Source organism: Cyanistes caeruleus, chromosome 1 (assembly GCF_971803275.1).
Source record: "Cyanistes caeruleus chromosome 1, bCyaCae1.hap1.1, whole genome shotgun sequence".
NCBI classification, from domain to species: domain Eukaryota; kingdom Metazoa; phylum Chordata; class Aves; order Passeriformes; family Paridae; genus Cyanistes; species Cyanistes caeruleus.
Genome location: NC_141701.1, coordinates 89,986,768 through 90,008,354, shown reverse-complemented (window position 1 = coordinate 90,008,354; position 21,587 = coordinate 89,986,768). Strand labels below are relative to the sequence as shown.

Genomic DNA, 21,587 nt, shown 5'->3' with positions numbered 1-21,587 from the left:
TGATTCACGCAAGAACAGGCACCTGTGTATCAACAAACTGCACTCAGCATCAGCACCAGCAGTTCCTCCCATCTGCCTGCACACAGCTCTCCAGAATGAAAATGTATTCATGTGTCCCAATCACTCTGAAATCGATAGGACTCTTGCTGTTGGATCAACAAGAGCAAGGTCAAGCCATTGGGCTGAAACACAGCCCTTATCTCCCCCTGAGCCCTTATCGCAATTCTATCAACACAGTCTTTGTGTACAAGGACTGGAGGTAACCCAGAAGTCCCAGTGCCAAAATGCGGCACCATTAAGAGCCTGCTGCCTGTCCTAATATCCAGCAAGAGATATGAATTCATACAGAAAACTTAATTAAAGCATGACCTAATCAACAAAAGTGGGGCCCAACACACTGCTTATTTGCTTAACATTCCAGTTGTGCATCAACACGTTGCATTTCACTAACTTACTGGAATATGAAAATGCACAACTACATAAATAGCACCAGAGGGAGTTACCTGAATAAATAAATCATACACAGCCAAATAAATCTTTCAGCCTTTACAGAGTCCCAAAATGCAACACTTACTACTAACTGACAGAGAGGAATGAGTAAGAGGATGTGTCTGCAAATATTTTCTCAGACATAGTTGTGAACTACTTTGAATTTTGACCCTTTTCCCCATTCACTGTCAAAAAGCATTTCTATGTTTCATGTTTATGGCAATGTACTGCAAGATCTGGGTCCAAAGTCCAATGTTGCTTCAGATTCTCTGGCTAATTCTGGGGAAGTTACTTTCTCCTTTGAAGTCCTCTGGGAAAGATACATATTTATATAAAGATATTATAAATATATTATATATAAAGATATTTTTCTCCAATCCTCTTTGCTTTTCTAACTAGGATCAGGACAGGTTTTAGAAGGTATTCTGATTGCCAAAGCTGCAACCAGTGCTCTTGCCAATCCCATCAGTCACCTCATTTTGTCCTTGAGAACAACAGCAAGTATACCCTATCCCCAAATGTCTGCAGAGCTTCACCAGATCTGGCCCTGTTCTCTGGGATGGTGAGTGCCCACCAACATGTACATTACCTAATACAGGGCTGCTGGTATTACACAGGGCAATTTCAGAAGAATAAAAGATACAGGAGTAAAGATTTCAGTAGAGTTTAATTTAATTTTTCAGGGCAGCTTTTCCATTACTACTACTACAGCTACACTGCACAATAGCAGATGTACCAAAAATGCTGGAAAAGCATTTTTGCACAGAGTGGGTGAATAATTCTAATTTAGCAGGCAAAATTAACAGCAATTCAATGAGGGTACAGATTACATTACCCTGTTATGTTGTTGTACGAAGGTTTAAAGAGATCATACATTTTGCTGGTTTTATTTTATAAACAGGCCAACTAAAACCTCACATGTAAAATAATCCACAATGAAAACCACAACCCTCAAACTACTGCCACACTTCTACCTCACCCTTGTTTGCCCAAGTCTTTCCCAACCTATTGCCCTGGGCCTTCTTGTCTCTCATGCTGAAAGGATCTCACAGTGGAGTCTAAAGTTGCTGAATTCAGGGAAAAATCATTAGGGCTGAGCATGGAAATAAGTGCTCCCTGGTCCCACTGCATGCTCCTGCCTGACTCTATCTCTCTCCAACACCAAAGAGTTACTCAGCATTGGGAAGATGCTGTTTGGCCCTATTTTCCTAGAGCAAAAGAGCCACATTCTAAGCTCGGGTCCTGAAACAGTCCTCAGAGAAGAAATAGACAGTAACACAGCTTGGAGTTCTCATGTGGCTGATTTTCCCATTCTCCTACTTTCCTCCCCCTTTCTTCATTCTCCTAGGATTTAAATACTGACTGAAAGGTTAATAACAACAGAAGTTAACAATCATCCTATCATGCCTTAGAAAAAAACCAGAACACACTCAATGAGTGTTGATGGCTTGAATACTTCAGTAGGCTGAAATATATTCAGAGAGCGTAGTGAATTTAGGTAAATGGGAAAAATTGTTAAGAAAAAAACCCAAAACAATAAAATTCAAAAAAGCAAAATCTGATCTTGGATAATTAACAGCAGAAACAGGGCTAAATTGAAATAAATTATTCAGTGCAAGTACTTCAGACAGCTCTTAAGAATAACACATGGATTCATGGCACTCTTTAGGGGACTTTGTGCCTATAAACTAATTAATAGATCTGACTTCTCCATATGTAGTTTTTCCATCTGTAACAGATAAAGTATGGATAGGTTTCTTCATGTAACAGGAAAAATTAAAACTAAAGTTATTTTTGTAAGTTGTAGAATATTCTCTAACTTATTCAGAACGCAAATGTGTGAAATACCATGACAGAATGGAAATTGATTTTGTAAAATGTGAGAGTGAACGACCGCGCTCTGAAACATGTGGTGCAAAGTCAGAGACGGGGCGCTCGGCTTCCTTCCCCTCCAACCACCGCCCAGGCGTGTCGCAACCCAAACGGCGGAGCAAAGGCAGGAGGGCACTTAATAACCTGCTCCTTTCTACAGCCAGTGAGCAAGACAGCCACATCAGAAGCATCTTCATTCCAAAGCTGAAAGGCCCCACGTTTTTGCCATCCCAATGTGTTGTACAGTGAGGTTTTGCTTAAGCCTTTGCAAGCCCTTGGACCCTTTGGTTTAATCAACACAGGAGCTGCTCCAGTTACTCCTTGGAGCAGCTACCATGCTGTGCATGTAGGAAAATGCTGTACAGCTTCCTAGGGCAAGCAGAGCTGGCATGCAGGAGCTTGTCCAGCCTTTTCAACTGGTTAGAAATCTGTCTGCAGCCATTCCATCAGCCCAGGATCTGAACATTGCTAGAACTTGGCTGACAAATATCTCACCTCTGTTTTTGCAGATACCTCGCATTTCATGGGATTAACCTTGACACCTGGATTTCAGAGGCAGCTTCCAAAGTTTTAGCCAAACTAATGTTCGTCTTGTCAGGGTCACACATGTACATTAACTGAATCCCCTCTGTGGGGACAGACAATCTCTCCCATGCTTTGGTCTCCCTGCCTGGAGGGCTGGCCAGTGTGGGAAGCTGTCATTCACACACATATTAGCATGCCTATTTATTTGTAAAGGTTAGTTAAAATGGAGTGTATTAGCAGAAAATGTCAGAGCCTTACATTTCAATGTTTCAAAAGGAAGAATTATTGTACAGCCAAGTCACCATCAACATTCAAAAAATCCCCAAACCTATTCATGTATGTTTTATCTAACATCTTTTCTCCCAACATGTCTCATGACTCCCATCAACAAGTTGTCCAACAGTGGTTCCATGCCCAGCCACTATCTGTGCCAAAAATTAACACCTCTTAGTCACCTCCCCTCTTCTTATCCCACATCCATCTCCAGCCCATACCTCATCAACCAGCAGCCCAAACATCTGGCTACCTTCACTGGAAACAGCCTCTTATCCAGCCTAATACCCACAGCTCGATGCCCAGCCATGTTCCTGCCCTTGTCTCTAAATGCAACATTTGCTTGAGTGTGCTGCCATCTGACTTTAAGGAGAGCATCAAGAAGAGTTTCCTCCACTTCATCTTCTCTTGATCAATACAGACAACGAGCCCTGACTTTTACCTTTAATTATCATGAATAACTGCAAACTTTTGGAGAAAACCTGGAGTTTAATCCAATCTGAAGTTAGGCCTAAACCCAAACTAAATACTCCTTAACATTTTTGGAGGCAGTACTCAGATGCGGGGGTTTGGTTTCACTTCCCCTGTAAACTGATTCTGCACCCAAGAGTGCTAAGATATGTTTTTCTTTTTATTCTAGAATTTTTCCTCAGATTTCACTCCTTACGGAGCACTTTCTGTGGAATTGCCTTGTTGTCTCATTTGGGTCACTTAGAAATACAAAAAACCAACCATACACATCTACTTCATTCTCTTTTTTGTGTTGGGGTTTGATTGTGGTCTGTTGTTTAGGTTTTGGGGTTTTTTTGCAAACCAACGTGTCTTTTTAGCAGCTGGCATTCGTATGTTCCTGCCCTTTCTTTGTAGTTATGTGCATCTTCCCTTTGTCATTCTTAATGTGCTTTTCCCTTTAGCAGGCTAAGAAGAGTCTTATATGCAAGAGATCCAAATTTGTGCTAGAAAAAGAAGACTACAAGAACATTTCAAAAGGAAAAGCAGATAAGGTAGTACTGTCTCTACCATCAGTCCCCAACCATTTAACAGGGTGCTCCATATGTAGAATTGGCACAGTCTTTCATGCTAACTGTATATCACAAGAATAAATTCATTTGGTGATTAATAAATCCTTCCATTGTTTCATTTACCTTTCTGCTTAAGGAAACAAAAGTTTCCTTGGCAGTCTCTCCAATCTCTATTTAGTACACCAGTTACAGAATAAGACTGAACAAAGCTGGTTGTGTGTGACTGCTCCTCCAGGTGCCGGCACTCCCGAGGCTGAGGTGAGGGCAAGTGGTGGTAAACAGGAATCCTGTCTTCTCAGCACTCATCCTGTGTAGGCTGCTCTTATTGAGTCACTGTGCATCAGGGTGAAAGCTGCTCAACAAAACCTGCCTCTCCCAACACCACAGGGATACCTCATCTCCACTTACAGCCGTGCAGGAAGTAAACAGCTGCTTTGATATCACACACTTTGTTGTTTGTAAATGTGCAGCCAGTTTGGTTCAAAGGCACATGAAACCAGCCCAAGACCCTGTTTCCAACCTCAGCCTCTACTCACTGGCCATGCTAGGGGAGAAAAAGAGATGAAAAAATAGAAGAAAACCTGTTCTCTCGGGGGACTGGGTTTGTTTCCTATACAGTAGTTTCATAGAGGTGACTCTTTCACTAACCTGGTTGGCTGACACAAATTGTACTGGGAACAACAGGAGGCTCGTCAGACTGTTCCAGCATACAAATGAACGTAGATGGGTAGCAATAAGCTCACCTAAAGATAAAATTATGATCTTCAGTCATTGAGAAAGATGATAACTTAACCACAGGATGTATAGCAATTAGCTTCCTCAGCAGCCTACAGAAGCAATATATACAAATTACAAGATAATCTTCCGCAATTTGAAACCATTTAGGATCTTTAGCATCATATACTTGGATCAATTTAAATCTTAAAGTTGCTATCATCTTTCCTTCTTACTCAGAAATAAATATCTCCTCATTTTCTAGTGAAACACAGTAGATGTTTTTATGTGGCCTTACTGTATCCATTTCTTTTTTCAAGTTAGCTGGTTGAACTGTTATGAGCTCTCCAGGACTGTGGTTGCAAAGCACAAGGGGAGCTGGCAGTGGCAATACCTGTGTTGGATTGCCCCCAGTGGCAAGGAACAGTAAAAGGCTTTGGCAAAGGGAGAGAAATGAAAATTTCTGATTGAGAAATAGGTCTGCTGGTGGGAGGAAAATAAATAAATAAATAAATAAATAAATAACCCTCTGCATGTGGAAATCTTTAAGCTTTCATCCATTTCTAGGAAACTGGAATGGGAGGAGCATGCCTCCTACTCCTAAAGACATCTGCACTGTGGGGATACAGGGAAACTACTGCAGCACAAGCAAGGTTTTGGCAAATTAAAGCTTGTCAGAATCACACTGAGCTTCCCGTTGGTCTGGGTCTACTTATACTTTCATTACAAATTCTGTGCTTCTTTCTGCTATTCCCCTCTGGACATATAATACTTAAAAACTAGCACAAGAATTTGATTCTCTGCAGTGTACAAAGTAGCCAAAGTATTTATTTCTATGGCCTTCTTCTTCCTCCTGCATTGTTTTTGACTTAGCATCTGGCAAAACTGGAAAAACCCTGGGACACAAAAATTCCCTTAACTGTGAGTAAGCCCTCAGTACTACGTCTTTCTTTATAAAATGGCCAGTCCGATTAATGCCTGTTTGCATGGAAAATTATGTCCCCCCTCTTTGCTCTCTCTCTCCTGCAATTGCTTTGCATTTTAGTGTCTTCTTTGGCAAGGGAGAAAAGCTGGATGCTGGGTTAAATCATGGCCCCTTTCTGAGATCTGTGGGACTTTTTCTGTTCATTTCCATGGCACCAGGATTTCACCCTTTTTCTTAACAACTACAGCCTCCAACAGCGGCCTACCATACCACTTCAAGCCTCTGCTGCAAATGACCTGGCCCAAAGTTGCTATTTAAAAAAACAATAATTTTGAAAAAGTCTATTTAATTCATCAGGCTTTCTCCAATGCACTCAGCCTTGCTCAGATGAATCCAGTAAGCTGTGTTCTTTCATGCTCTCTTGCCTTTTAGGTGACAGAAACTTTGCAGACTGAGAACTTACCCCAAACAAGTCTAAAAATTAAAAATCCTTCCCAATTGAAATCTGAGACTGATACTTGCATATATGATGATTTTAGAGGACCTGAAACTTTGCCGTAGAAAAATGTCTATTTAAAACCTAGGCCGGGAGAATATCACTTTTTTACAAATCAGTCTTAAGTTTATGGCAACCAGTAACAGACCTGCAAACATTTATGTACTTGGCAATTACGGGCAGCTGTCTGGACACTCAGCCAATGGAATTAAACATTTGAGAGACTGTGATTCTATGATATAATCTGGTTATGAAGCTAATTACACCTCTTGTCATTGTTGACAATGTATGATTATAGAGACAAAAATCTTGGTTCTGCTAGCCAAATTCCACAGAGAGGTATAGACAGGGAGAAGGAAAGGGAAGAAAACAACAGAAATCAAAACAACTTTCTCCTCATTTAAGAAATGACTACTGGGTGCAGAAAAAAAAATCACACCCAACAAGAATACTGAAGTTCACCTAAAATGCTAAAGAAGATGATACATGGATAAAAAGGTATACAAGGCTACTTTGCAATTAATCTGTGAATAATCATGTAAAGTTGAAACTTCCAGAAAACTAGCATGGAAAAAAAATTATGAAAGAAAATCTTGGACATAACACACAGTTCTAGCTTTGCAAGTAAGGCGATACATTCCAGTACATCATGCAGATGCCAAGGGTTCTCTCAGAAAAAAGCACATCTCTTTTGAGAATCAGAAGTCCTTTTTAGAAGCAACAACTGAATTCACTACCCCTTGTGATCTGAAGTCTCCTGTTTCCACATGTGCAGCAGATAATACAAAGAAAATTATAATCCTTCCATATTTTCGATATTTTTTCTTAGTTTGTATGCTCAACTCTTCGTTGCTGATTTTAAACTTCATTGGAATGAAGATTAATTTATCAAATTATTACACCATAAAATCCTGCATGACCTGAAAGCTATGGCTTATTTTAATAATGAAATTTAAAAAAAAAATTCAACCACTGTGAAACCTATTTCTAAAGCAGTAATTGAATTTTTTATTTTTTTTCTGACAAAAATAAAACCCAAAGTCTAAGGAGTCTGTTTCTTGCAAAACTGAAATTTTAAACAAGCCTAATTTTTTTCAATATCATAAGTTACTGCACTCATGGAAAACATTCAATGACCTTACTAAAAAGGAAAATTTGATTATTTCTGTTTGTAGACAAAATTGAGAGCCAGAAGTAATGAACAGCAAAACAAGTAACTTTTTAACACATACACACACTTCTGAAAAAATAATTAGAACAACAAAAAGCTCATGGTTTTAGAGCTTTTGTTCAGCAAACTACTAAAAATGAAGGACAAAGAAGTAGCTACAGAGAGATACTTTCATGGTTTGAGAATTCATATTCTAAGCTGGCCACAAAGACCCTGCAGGTCATGCTACAAAGTTTACCTGGCTGCCCTGATTCATGCATCTTTAGGGAAAAAGGTAAGGACATGGCTTGCTCCTACTGTTACTTTAGTATTTATTGCATGTTTTATTCATTCTTGATTATCTAAAAGTGACCTGGACACTCAGCTTGACTTCTATATGCCCCATAAATGAGAAAGTCACTTAAGTTTCTCTTTGTATAATTATCCTTATCACCAATAATTTCTTCTAGCTCAGAGCAGATAGACAGTAGAGGTAGGAAGGAGACCAGATTACTCTGTTCCAAATAATGCTACTTCCTCAGCTTTTTATATTGATACTGCTGCTAACATTTTCTTTCCAAAGCCACAGAAGAAGCTAGTAGCTGCAAAGAATAAAATGAAAACTGCACTTAGAAATTGTATCCTTCCCTTCTGATCAGAAACCAGTCAGCCCATATAAATTGTACTTGTATCTTTGAATTTAAAATGTTACTGTATTCGGTCTCCAGAAAGCATAATTGAATTTGGAATTCACAAAGCAAAAGGAAAAAAATGTTATGCTAATGTTCCAACCTCTAACAACCTCTGACAGTGTTTTAAATCTGGAAACTGCTATGCTTTTAAGCAAGGCTAATAGTTTTGGAAGCAATACAGGTAGACTGTACTTAAACTAAATTGTGTATGATTCGTATTCTGTTCACTCAGAAATTCAACATAAATGTTAGAAATTTTAGGGAAAACAGGGCAGAAATGTGCTTAAGTATGCTTATGATGATCAGGTTTTAGAAAAAAAAAATTGCATGTGCACCTCAGCCACTTTCACACTCACAAAACAACAAAGCCTGACTGGTAGTGCTGGCAGCTAACTTCTAATGAGCATTTAAAGTGTGATATAAGATAAATCAAATATTTTTTTTCTGTGAATAATAATCTTATTCTCTGACCATAGAAATGTGAGCTGCCAACAGCTGGGCACATATACAGCCTTGAAAATGCCATTCCCTTTCATGGTTGTAAACCAAAACAATAAATCATTTCAGTAAGATCATTTTCTGTTGTCTGCTTGTTCCTACAAATAAAGAAAGGCATGGGTCTATCCCGTTTTCAAACAAAACCAAAACAAAATTATTTGGGGATTTAACAACAATAATTTAATTTGTATTAACCATGGTACAACATAAACATTTTCCTCAAAGCTGAAGCAAAAACAGCTTATGCATATTTTCCATGTGTGGGGGTTTTTTTTCTGTCTGTGAGCTGCTGAGACTGCTTTCATTAAAGCAAATTCAAAAAACCATTCAAATTCCCATATGAATCAGAGTTTCATATTTAAACTGCAGGATTCCTTGTTTAATGGTTTACTTGTTGATTGAATTAATACGGATGTTTAGCAAAGGTGGGCCAACCAGGAAAACAGAGTAAGAGGACAGGGAACAATTAAGAAACAGAAACAGGGAAAAGTGAGACAGAATCAGTATAGTGCCAGAGCAAAGAGATACAACATGAGAATGTGTACTTTTCTGTCCCCTTTATTCCATCAAAATCAATTTGTGATATGCTTCCATGCCTTATACAAGGGGGACTTGAGGCAGGACTGTGAGAACAACCTTGCTTAGAGGCACTGTCAAAAAGTGATAAAAGACAAAGTACATGGGTTTCAGCTGTGGTGGCTGGTCTTGGCACTGTCAGTGTACATCGTTCAAAAATCTGCATTAGTGAAGCCAAGTGTTTACTTAAGATGCCCTTGCAGTTGATACTGCAGCTTTTTTCTCTGCGAGCTACATGGTGGGCATCCTCTTGGAAAGATGGTAGGGTAGGTAGGAAACTGTGTGGTAAGGATGGTGCTGCAAAACAAGCCACTTGTTGTAGCTGGGCCACCAGGACCAAGAGAGCTTCTCATGAGATGACACTGACAGAACTGTGAGATCCTCAAAAAACACAGCAGGAGAGTACAGAGAGCAGGTATGGCACCCAGACCATGGGACCATCTCTACATATAGAGCTGAAGGGCTGAATGGCAACTCTAGACTCCATTCCAACCCATCTTAAAGCTATAGTGAGCTCCATATGTCAAGACCTCACTTGTAGATGCCCAGTATTTGCTGGACATCCAGAAGATTAAGGCACTTTTGAAAATGCCTCAGTCAGGATCTTTCAGTAGCCAGTCTTCTTCTGTGCCTTAGGTGTGATTCACCTACAATTGTTGCTACAATTGTTACCTCTGAATGCTTCTCCCATTGCAGTAGAAATCACACTACTGACTCAATCTAATAGAATTTGAACTTGCTGCTGTTTTCTGCCAAGAATGCAGAATCTTTCAGTTTTCTGTGCACAGGAACAGAGATGTTAAAATTAGCCACAAGCAGTATATTTCTCCCTGAATACAAGAGAAAGGTACTGCAATTTGCTGCACAAAGGCAATTCGTTAAAACATGAATCCAAAAGTAACAGATTTAAAGAAAGCGTTCTTTGGTTTGCCAAGACAACTATCATGCACACAGACATCACACAAATAGCAAAATGTCTGTGTTCAGGTTTTGTTTAAGAACCCATGTGAGGTCACAGCAGGTATCACTTACTTATTTCAGCATCTTACAACCAGCTCTGAGATGCTTTTTAAGCTGTGAGGCACAGAGCGCACAGAAACCTAGGTCACTTTCTATGTCTCTTATTGTTTCTGCTGGTGGAGTAGCCATTTCAGCTGTTACTGCTTCAGTTAATCCCTGTCCCATTTCTGAGGCCATTGGAGAAGCTGAGTAATTTCCACCAGTGCAGCAGGTTTTAGCAATCCTTGTTAAAGAATGAGGAGGTAGAGAAGAAAACACCCTCAGAGTTCCTGCTCAGTTGGATTCTGTTCAAACTAACTGTGAGACATAGCTGCAAAACCAGACCTTACAATATCCTAAACAGGCTGTTTCTGTTTCCCATTCCTAGGCCAACAGAGGCACCTGAGCTATTACATTCACATGCCTTACCATGCTGGGGATTGGGGACTGACTGTGAAATCAGAAGTGTGTCGTGAGGACACTGACTCCTATCTCCATGTGCTGGTTCAACTCGCTAATCTGCAGAGAAATGAGCCCAGCTAAAAAGCAGAGGCTGGAAAGGTACTGAGGGCCAGAGGCCACATGAAGACAGCGTGGTACAGGATAGGGGTGGTGGAAAGTAGCAGAGTGAAGGCTGGGAGCGCAGACTTCCCATTGTGGATAGCATGCTGGTAAGGTTGGTGTGGACATTAACAAAACTATAACACTGGTGTGTGCAAAGTCCTAAGTGTTCTTTCTCTCTCCCTCTCTAACTGAAAGCAGCACATATTTTTAAAATGTGTAAGTATGTGGAACCATGAGCAGAAGCAGAATTTATCAGGATTGTTAAGAGCTTTTTGTCTTCCTTACAGACAAATACCTCTGTGAGCAGCAGATCCCATGGGCTCCTGCATTTCAGGGTGTCCTTCTGCCATGAGCATTCAGAGGTCAGATAGGCTCTGGGTGCTGGGTCCTGCAGCCTGGAAACCTTGCTGCCTTCTCCCTTCTCCCTGAACACCTGCTTTTGAGAACTTAAGACACTTAAACCCTATGCCACTGTCAAATTTAGTTGAAACATTCTATGAGTTCATAAAAGACTAGTTTCACCATGTGGAAGGAGAGATGAACAATTAATACAGTCTGCCCTAAAGCATAATGACTTTTTCATTAGGAAGCAGGTCTAACAAAAAGATATTAACGTGTTCCTCCTCTATTAACAACATCTTACACGCCAACTTATGCTTCTGGTTATACAGCTGTAAGCACAGAACCACTCTGATTCACCACTTAACTTCAGTGAGAGTGAGGAATAATCCAAAGCACCAAAACATATACACACCACCTAAGTACTGCAGTTCTTGGACTAGCAAGCAAGAGTGCATGTTTATCAGAAACAATGGGGGCAGCACATACTAAGTCTTTGAATGACTCCTCACTTGTGTCTGGCAAATTAAAACATCTGAAATAGAAGGTTAGAATTAGGAGTACAGTATGGCATGTCTTAATTTTCCCTTTTTAGTAGCAGACCAGAAATAAGAGTATTCATACATATCCCAGAAAAAGCTGTACTCTGCTGTCTGAAGTACAGATTTTTCTCAGGACATTGTTAATCTAACAAACATCACAAATTGAACAAAGCAAAATGAATTTCCTTTGTTACTGACTACTGCTACATTATAATAAAAGAATTTTAAATCTGAGTTCATTTTGTTCAGCCATTGTTTTATGCCTACTTTTGTATTCTATTGGATTAGAACAGATTAATTTGTTTGAGTTTTCTTCCTAGATACTTTTCATGTCCTGGCTCAGTAACAAGGCTCCATTTTAAAAAAAGAAAAAAGTCTCAACATCTTCTATAATTTTCTTCTTCATGCTACAGTTGCTTTAAAAAAAATAAAAATCTTAACAAGTTTAATATTTGGACTTATACTAGCTGGCAAAGTAAATTTCTCAGTAAATGACAACACTTCTTCAGATAGTTGTCTTCAGCCCATTTTTTAACACTTTATACCACTGCATTGCCACAGGCCCCAGATCTAGCTAGTTAGCTGAATTCTTGCTTCTACCTCTGCATTGACGATTCTGACAGGAAAACCTCTATTACTGCCAATGGAAAACCAAGATGTGACAATGTTGAAAAAAATGCTTTAGGAGCCCTCTCCTGACACAACAGACTGCACCTCCACTTGCCCTGAAAGCCACTGTGCTGGTCAGGCAGAACTAATGTCTCCTACAAAAGCAGGGAAGCCAGTCCAAGACATGCAGCTTCTCCTAACTGTGAACTGGGGGAACTTGTGTTGTCACACCCCAGCAGGTGCTCAGCTGCTGGAGCAAACCAGCACCCTCTCCTTGTCTGATCTAAGAGCTCCTAAGAACACAAAACTCCCCCAGGCAGCCTGCTTATCTTCTGTCCTTAATCAAGTGGGTTGCTGGCCTTCCATTTCACCAGCTGGAAGCCAGAAGGCAAGTCATGGGAAGCTTCCTCCACAGCAGGTCCCAGCTTGATTGTTCCAGTCCTAGGCTGAGCTGTAGCAGGAAAAGGAAAACGGCTTAAACTCTGTACTTAAGGAAAACAGGGATGGGTTCCCCTCCATGATGGCAAACCATCTATCCTACCTTCCAGCTGCAGACTAAAGACAACTGTGTCTATCTCCTGTTTCCATTACAACACTCGTCCAATGGTCATCAACAACTGGTGCAATGGGGCCATGCTATTGTTTGGAATCTCCCATTCCTATCCTCATACAGGCATCAATAACAACAACTGGAAGCAAAGGCATTCTTATGCTGGGTCAGTTTAAAACCTGTGCACTGAATTTAGGTGTTCTCCAGTAGATTCAGTGGGATTTCTTGCAGCACATACAGCAGTGCACTTTTACCCACAGTAACTGGCATTTGCACTAGCCTGGTTTCCATGAAGATCAATCTGATCCCTTCCTAATAACAAGAGAGTCATCTTGAAGGACATGTGTTAGCTGATAAGTTAATTAATCATACTGATAGAAATTTGGGGAAATAATATTCTAGGATAGCAACACAAATCAAAGTGGACAAGCAGACCCAGAGAAAAGTGACTTGCCCAGAAATGTGTTTTTACAGTATTTAATGGTAGCAAGGGTTATTATGATACAGGGCAAGGAAAGAAAATTGTAAGAATTACACACTAAGCCTAGAAAACACAACACCCATGTCCTGTTACCATTTATTAAAGTCATTAACTATTTTCCCAGTGAAAAGTAACACCAAAAAACTCCCCACGTTCTAGCACAGTGATGGCAGCAATTCCTTGGCATCCTGTTCATAGATCACTGTCAACTTTCTGAATGCACTCTGGGCTACCACGCTGCCTTGTAACAGCAACCTTTTAAGGCAGCATGGCTTTACAAGCCACTAGCAATATGTGAAGCATAGCTGAGAATCACTGCTCTTGATAATGTGACTTCAGCAAATCTCGAGTGGACTAATGACAGAGCTGCCTACACCCAAGGTCAAATTGTTCTGCTGGCAACATTTTGGTATTTGATTTCTAAAGCTGATGCAAGTGGAATGATGACGAATCCAGTGCTTCTTCACTTAGAGGTCATTCACTTAAATATCAAACCACTAACTTCAGCTGTAACTCCTGGGATTTGACTCAGTGGCTCAGTCTGGAGTGTCTTGCTATAGCAGTGGCAGCCTTGAGGAAAGCGACGAGCCTTTTCCTAAGCCTTCTCCTGGAATCAGATTGCACAGTAACAAGGAATTCCTGGCACTGTGGTACAGTAAACAGTTCTCCCATGTCCAGGATATAACACCAGAACAGATGATAATAAATAAGCCACTTCAACAGGGCTGTGAAAAATGATCCATGACATATCTGTAGCGTAGCAAATGTCATCTCAGAACGGGCTTGTCTGGATGCCTACAGGAGAGCACCAACTGTCTGGCTCAAATTCGCAGCCTACTCCTGCTACGGTGCTGTGAGCAGACTGGTGACTGACTAATTCCGCACAGCGGTTCCCTACCTATGGAGCGCTCTTTCCAGCTATTAGCGTCGCAGCGTATCAAACGGGCTGTCACAAACCTGTTTATCACCCTTCCCCAAACTGCGGCAGGTATCCAGCAGCAGCTATTCAGTATGGATCTATGCACACGGTAAGCGTTAGCTCTCTGGTAAGCTGGGCCAGTGCATCTCATTCAGCACAGAATTACAGCCCTCATGTATCCTGAGATCACCACAGATGCATGGAATTATAAGTGCAGCTTGTTACATTAAAAGTCTCCCTTCATGAACCCTTTAAGAGCTCTTCACAAAAGCCACCTCCAGCATGGTGAGACCATGATGCTTTCTACAGGCAGTGGAGAAGTGATCCCGATGGAGAACAAGGTCATCCAGAACAGAAGCCCAACCTAACTGTCCCAGAGGCCTTCTCTATATTCACTGCTATGGAGCCTTTGCAAATACTCCCTCATTTTATGTTGCCAACTCCTAAGAATTTAACTAAGAGTATTTGATGTTTCTCTTGAAGGCCCTTTTCATAAAGTCATTTAGCTTTCCAAGAATCATATATTTTACCAAATACATACATATATATATAATTATTATAAAACACATAGACCTTGCTGTTGTGGAGAAAACTTGAAAGTGTGAAGTCCAGAGATTTTTTCTTTAAAAAAAAAAAAAGAAAAAAGTGGACAAATCAAAAGACAAAATAAAACAAACAAGAAATTACCTCAGCTTTTTTTAAAGCCAAGCTCATGACATGTCATGCCTTTACAGTAGCAATACTACCTCTGTTTTACCACAACAGTCTAAGAAGTCATTTGAAATTTACAAATGGAATACTTATGTTTGCCTTGTGTCTTCTTCCAAAGATTTTTTACTAATATGTTTGGTTTTCTCATATTCCCACATTTATTAGAATCTTATTTTACTTGTCATTTTAAGACAAAATTAGCTTTTGACCGCAGATTAGGGAAAACTCTGCCTCCTTTTAATATCTGCACATATAAGAATTGTAATCAGTTTTCCCAAAACATTATAAGCATTGCCAGTGACTGACAGTCACAGTTGCTTTAAGTAAAAAGGACTTCCAAAAGGTGTAAAACTCTGTTCATCCTCAACAAGCATCAAGTAAAATGACCATTTCAGAAGCCACTTATCTTTAAGGTCATGTCTAAAATTCTGAAAGTTGCTCAGAGAAAGAAGCAGTCTTAAATACATGCTGCCTTATTAGCTGATGATTTACACAACATTACATTAATATTTTAAGTCGGGTCCTAAATTCCATTTTCCTTCACCTCAATAATATTCATGGAATTCCTCTTGTATTCTGCTATGATCACAAGATGAAAAGAGGTAAGCTGCTCAACAATTTAGAATCATTCACTTTTCCAAAGGTATAGATAATTCAATACCTGATGTTTACCCTACAACCACTACATTTGAGGTGAAGAGGACTTTATTTTTCTTTCACTGTTGGAGCTCTTTGAACTACCTCTGGATTTTTAGAAGTTAATGCACATAACTATTTAACTTGCATGTTTTCTGGTAAGAGTGAATTAATGGAATTTATATTAAGTTCTTAGAAGAAATTTCACAAGGGGATCCCCATACCACAGGCTGGCATTCAGCCAATACCAGTAACTTGCACAGGACATGAACAGGTCTCCAGTTCATGATCTGCAGACAAGGAATTGGCATTGCTGGGAATGCCGTATCTTACCCAGGCAGGCAAGTCCTAGACTCTCTGTTATAATCTCCTCCTTGTCGGGTGGAGCTCAAGGTTACAACATCAAGAGTTTTCTAACTTTCTGTAGCATCAGAGGAGGGGAGCAAAGGAATAACCAGTACAAACAGGAACTCATTATCTGTTTTCCTGACTCCGTGTGCTCTGTATCTTAAATGTTGTACAACAAAGGACCACAGGACATAGAGCAGATGAGGATATAACACAAGGCCTCTCTTCTGCCCTGTATTTTTCACATATAATTTCTCTAGTATTTTGAGAAATTAAAAAAATACCCATTTTATTTTAGATCCTCTGTGGACCACAGAAGTCTGTTCTGCATATCAGTGGTTACTTCTATTAGGAAATTACTCAACACACTTTCAGTCTACACTTTCTTACGTTAAGATATTATCCTTCTCTTAGTTCCAACCTCTGGTTCATACAAATCACAGCCTTCTGGTTTTTGGCATTAAAATCTGAAGATGATTAGCAGAGCATTGATGTAATCAACTTTCAGCTATTCAAAATGTATACAGGGACAATTTGTTTTCTGTTACTTTTTCTAGACTTATTGTTATGGTGAATAGCATTCTTTATTTACCCTCAAAAGGAGGATGAAGAGTCTCCCAAGGGGAAGAAACAACTTCCTAATACAAAAATAAAGCACTAGAAAATACAGGCCTGGCCCATGTATAAACAGATAGACATGACATGTAAGAAACAATGGGAAAATGGTTTTTCCCTTGGTAACTAAAGGTCACAAGCAGTGGTGTATACTGTTTCAGTTTTTCCCCATTTCCAAGGGGAAAAGAGAGGAAACTTTTATCTCCAGTCAAGTCCCCAAACACATAGTTTGATCTTATTGTACTACCTGAACCCTACCGAAATCTGTGACCCATAATATAGTTTCTGTGCACCTATGCACACTTAACAGCAGCAAGCCCTTGTTGATTGTCATGTAATTAGTTTACCCATATTCCATAACCTAAACTGGTATTCTTCATACCACTGATAAATATATATATAAACTGATATATATAAACTGATAAATAAATATATAAACACAAATACACAGAGAAAGAGCTTGAACAACTGGCAAATACTTGGTCTGCTTAGCCACAGTGGGCTTGGGGCTGACACAGCTGTAGTACTGTCTATATGCAAGTTAAAAATGCCTGAAAGGTTAAAGTGTGTGCATACCATGTCAAACAGCCCTGCTATGAAAGAAAATATGGCAGCTACACATATGTGGGAATATGAGTTTCGAGACAAGGCTATAATCCCAGTAGGGAAGTCCTCCAAATGGGTGGAGTCACTTAAACAGCTGGATGCAAGGGTGGGATTTGGTTCAAGATTAAGGCACTTAATATGCAGTACGGGTATGAATTCCTACTACAGTCAAAGGAGTAGTTACTCCTTTTACTTACTCAATACAATGACGCTAACAGAACTATTCTGCTGACCGCTGAGAAGTGTCTGCTCCAATGTAAACTAAATCACATAATTCCATAAACTCCATTGATTCAACTTCCATTGACTACAATCAGAACTGAATGGAAACTTGACTTTGGTTCTAGAAATTTATATGTAAGTATCTACAGTTACAGTAGTTTTCTAAAAACCTCATCTCGAGTTTTGATCTGGGACAAAATTCTGCTCCAAATGGCAGGAGGAACTGCACATGGAAGATGACTTACAGTACCAAAGGATGTGTTAGGATTGTGAGACTTAACATTTGGATACACACAGTGAACAAAACCTCCGGGATCATCAGTGAACAACTTGCTGCAGATGTTGGCTGCACCACTCCAAGAGACAAACATTGGAAGCTGCTTGCTTCCAGAAGACTCTGGTAAAGAGATACACATAAGTGACTTTATTTAAAGCAAGGTTCTGAACATTTCCCTAGTTGCTGGGTTTGGCCATACTGTCTTAGACTGACAGTCTGGTCAAAGATGGATCAAGAGTCCCATGGATGCCTTCAGACGGAGCTTTGGGAATGCAATACTGGGCACTCAGGTCTAGTGAACTTCTAGAGGCAGCCTCAAAGATAACATTCCTTTTACCTCCAGCATGTGTATAAGCCTGCAATGGGAAAACACCATCTCTGCACCTTGCTCACAGCTGCACCTACACCTCCTGCTCTGTGACAACAACAACAGTGGTTCTGCCCAGAGGTCCCATCTGCAGAATTCACAGGGCGACCCACAGCTGCAGTCCCACTGAAGCACTAGGATCAGTATCTAAAGCATCAGGGTAATCCAGGGATAACTAGATCTAGAAGCATACAGAAAAAGATCAGAAGATGTATTTGAATTAACTGGTTCCTCCTTTTCCTTTCCTTGCCAATCCCCTTCTTGCACGAGAATATGTCATCAGCCTCATAATTACAACACCCACATGCCTATTACCATAAGAAAAAAAGCAAGGTAGATGCCCTTTATGTGCCCTTTCCAAGTCCTCTGCACATTTCATGCTACTCCCCTAGACATAATGGGCCAGAGTTATCCTGTTTCCTCACCTGATGACTTTGTGACAACCCTCAGCAGACACTGTCTGCAAAAGCCTTTTCCCCGCAACACGGCAGAGCCAGCCTGCAACAGATCTATTCATAGAGCAAGAGAGAAAAACCTTCTCAGGATTGGAGGCTCCTAGGTGAGCAGCGACAGTAACTGATCCAAATGTTTCCCTTGTATTATATGATCAGCAAGAATGTGTGTTTTCATTTGAATTTTCACCCTTTGGTTTTCTGCATCTGGTAAATACTGGCAAAGTAAATGTTAAGATGTCAGCTCTCTCTCACAAGAAGTGATTGACAGTCCCTGAGTGCTCTGGGCTTTTTATAACCAATGTGACTGACAGCTTTTAAGTGGAAGCACTTCGTGCAAGTTTCAAATGTTAGTTGTCTGCACGAATAACATGGAATATTGGCTTTTCTTGTATCTATCTAATGGCATTTCCTCCTGCACCAGCAGCAGCTCTAAATCCTCAGTTGTTAAAAGAGGGGGGAAAAAAATGTCTGTGTTCTCTGCTCAGCACATTTCCAAAGCTCTCAGTGTAACAAAAGGCAGAATAAACCAATTCCTGTACTTAAAGTTCTTGCATTTCAAAGCAGTGCAACAAATAATTCACTTCTCTTTGTATCAGGCTTAGCTAAAAATGATGGTGTCTTGTACAGTAGTATTTCTATTTTATTATTTTCAAGCACTCTGCACCAAAAACACTTTCAAGAAATCCAACAGTATTATTACTCTGTCAATGCACCCAATCAAAGTGCTAGCAACCATGCTACTCAGTCCAGGATATCTCTTGCCCTGCCCCTCTAATAGCTAAGGAAAACAGATACACTAAATAATAGACACAAAATGTAATGTACATATCAGGAATGTATGTTACTTCTCAAACAAATGTGCCAAAATTAGTATCTTGTACAATTCTGCATTTGAAGCTCAAGCATAGATAAAAGTCAAAATAGGGAAATTAGTGCACGAAAAAATGTTTGATTAAAGGCACCTATTTTTAGTTTGCAACAGGCAGTCAATTTAAGTGTTGTTAATAAGCACATTTCAACTCTGAGATTAACTTGTAAAAATGTTGCTGACCCTTATACCCAGCAAAGAGACTGAAGGTTTGAACAGTGTTCATTTACTGAAAAAGTTTCCCAGAATGGATTTGAAGTAGAAGGAGTTGAAGGACAACCCGTTTTTCAAAGCTACAGAAATATCCATCATTTCATGTATACTTCTACACTGAAGGACTTTAATTTTGTATTTCTTCTACACTGTGTAACTCTGGAAATGTTTTCAATGTGAGCACTTCAGCGTGAATCAATCAAAAAACATCTTGTGCTTTCTGAATAAAGAGGATAGAGGCTTTACATAAAGGTAAGCCACTCAAGATTAAAAAGCCCATTACCACAGAAAAATCAAAGAGTGAGATCCCTTTGTCCTCAGCCATCATGACGAAGATCAGGTGAAGGTGCATTCCCTTGATTTTTCCATTTTACAACACTCAGTCCTCAGCACTCCTATCACCCCTATCCAAAAGTCTATGTGCTGCCTGTCAGCAGGGAAGGCACTGGCTGAGCCTCCACCCAGCAAGACAGAGTCACACCGTCCCTAGAGCTCTTCTCCCCTGACTGACACAGCTCTGCAGCTCACATGGATGGTGCAGGGCATATACGAGAGGAACCTGCTCTTCAGTTCCCTCACAATTTCTCTTTCCTGAAATGCACCTCTGCCTAGAAATAATCCTGGGGGCTCAGGAAAGTGATGCTGAAGAGTCAGTGAAACAGTAGGGCACTATTTACGTTTTCCCATGCCATCATAGGAAGATTACTGGTGGGATATAGAATGAACCTTTCCAAACCTGTAAACAACACATTCCTCTTAGTGGAGAACCTTTGGCTTCCTACAAAAGAGAAACCAGTTATATACTAAGTGATAGTCACCTCACTTTCACGGCTGAGGTACAAGATTTTGTTATCGTTTCTTGTTCAGTTACATTACTTCAGTGCTTTTTTTTTTTTTTTTAAGGAATCTAAGTAGCCATCATTCATTAACTGTACAACATAATCTACTCAGAGAGTAATACAATTTCCTCTTCAGCTTCTCATTTTTCTCAACTTTAATGCAGCTGTGTAAGATTCTCCCCTCTCCAGAGGGCAGACAATAATCAGGTTAGGTTGGTATCTTTATGATACTGACCTTAAAGTTCACTTAATTTTTTCTCCCATCCTCCCCCACCAGCCTTTCTTAAGTTCTTTCCAATACATTTTTTACTGTTGAATATACCTGAAAATAGAAAATGGACACAATTAATAATTTTACCTCAAAATTTATCAGTATGCAAAACAAACAAATTACTGCCCAGCAAATGTAGAAAGATACTTTAATCTTCAGTACCAACTGCGTTCATTCATTTTCTTTCTTTTTATAAAGAAAAAAATTTATCCTGGTAAAAATTAGAAAAGAGACAGAATAGTATTTTTGTTTTCTTTAAAGAAAATAAGGAAAGTCACTTAATCCTCCTAAAATAAAAACTTCTTTAAGCTTTGGAGAGCAGTGCTTTATTTATACTGGTTTTAGGTACTATAAACAGTTAAGAATTTTTGTGTTTCCTCTGCGTAATTGACTTAAACATGTGCAGCAACATTGATTAGTATAAGCCACATTATTTCCTGGAAGTGTTTTCTTTATATCTATGTCTTTCAGGCTGCAAATTACAGCCCAAACAGAGCTACAAGTTATTTTCTCAAATTTCCAAAACCTCCTGCTTCCCACAAACAAGTGGCAGTAAATGAGGAAGAAGTATGTCTGCACTTGAGTGGTTTAAAAAAAAAAAAGGAAAAAGGAAAATTTTCCCATGGATATAAGCATTTCAAGCTTCTACATCAAGTAATTTGAATTTAGGATACTTTTAAGTTCTTTCTTCCTCCTCAAACTGTTCCCTTCATCACTAATATGCACCACCTGCATTTTTAGAGGCTGGAAACCCAGGATTAGATCTGACAGCATGCATTTGCTAAAATAACACATTCATATATTTTACTTGTTATATTAGCTAAGATTTAGCTAGCAATGATTTATTCCAGAACATTGCACTTGGCATTTGCTAGACACACTGAATACTGCCAAGGTTAGCTACATGGGAGTTTTCCCTGACTC

General features: G+C 39.7%; 1 protein-coding gene across 9 annotated transcripts in view; it reads right to left on the bottom strand.

Moving 5' to 3' along the window:
• Positions 1 to 21,587, bottom strand: part of ATXN1 (ataxin 1) — a 474,819-nt gene that overhangs the window by 272,684 nt on the left and 180,548 nt on the right. Inside the window, exons 1-2 of one of the 9 annotated variants that reach the window (XM_086841760.1) lie at positions 11,091 to 15,311; positions 4,830 to 4,924 (exon numbers count right to left, since the gene is read on the bottom strand). The exons of 6 other annotated variants lie outside the window; for them this stretch is intronic. The gene's annotated coding sequence lies outside the window, so the exon portion shown is untranslated. Of the gene's footprint in view, positions 1 to 4,829; positions 4,925 to 11,090; positions 15,312 to 20,627; positions 20,715 to 21,587 lie in introns of those variants that run through there. 2 more of the 9 variants (XR_015273755.1, XM_086841849.1) reach the window with 2 other exon arrangements.